This window comes from Miscanthus floridulus, chromosome 6 (genome assembly GCF_019320115.1).
Source record: "Miscanthus floridulus cultivar M001 chromosome 6, ASM1932011v1, whole genome shotgun sequence".
NCBI lineage: Eukaryota > Viridiplantae > Streptophyta > Magnoliopsida > Poales > Poaceae > Miscanthus > Miscanthus floridulus.
Window position 1 is genome coordinate 77222343 of NC_089585.1, and position 817 is coordinate 77223159.

General features: G+C 42.0%; 1 non-coding gene across 1 annotated transcript; it reads right to left on the minus strand.

The window, feature by feature from the left end:
• Positions 1-449: 449 nt before the first annotated feature.
• Positions 450-557, minus strand: LOC136462029 (small nucleolar RNA R71). The gene has a single exon (XR_010760557.1). It is a non-coding gene; the product is annotated as a small nucleolar RNA R71 (small nucleolar RNA).
• Between the last annotated feature and the right edge of the window lie 260 nt (positions 558-817).

Genomic DNA, 817 nt, shown 5'->3' on the forward strand with positions numbered 1-817 from the left:
GGACTAAAGCTAAACTCAAGAAAATTTCAACTTTAGAATTGGAATAGAACCAGACAAGCATAGCTAAACACTAGTTTTCAAAGCCATGGCTGACAAGACTCTCCGTAAATTCTCTACTCCAACTATGGCCAACATCCATACTAGACCGATGATTAACATTGGAAACAATGCTTTTGAGCTCAAGCCAACTCTCATCAACATGGTGCAAGCTAGCCAATTTTGTGGAAAGGCACATGAAGATGTGAGTGCTCATCTCCAACACTTCTTGGAGATTTGCAGCACTTTCACCATCAAAGGAGTTTCCAGAGACACCGTATTACTTCGCCTCTTCCCATTTTCACTCTTGGGGAAGGCAAAGCAATGGGTCTATGCCAACAAAGACAAGAATACAACATGGAAAAATTGCTCCACTACCTTCCTAGCAAAATTCTTTCCTATGGGCAAGACCAATGCTCTACGTGGAAGAATTTCAAGCTTTCAGCAGCAACATGATGAATTTGTCCCTAAGGCATGGGAATGCTTTAGGACTACATATCAAAATGTCCTCATCATGGGATGGAGAATTGGCTACTCATATAGACTTTCTACCATGGGTTGCCAAACAACACTCGTGAGAATGTGGATGCTGCTGCTAGAGGTACATTTTTATCACTCACAATCACACAAGCAATAGCTCTAATCCATTCAAGGATGGAATGAAGAACATCTTCAACCCTGCAAGAGAGGTGGAGGTATGCATCAACTCAAGGAGGTAGATATGTTGTCTGTTAAGATGGATCTGCTGATGAAGAGGCTTGAAGGCTGAGCCAATAAGAAG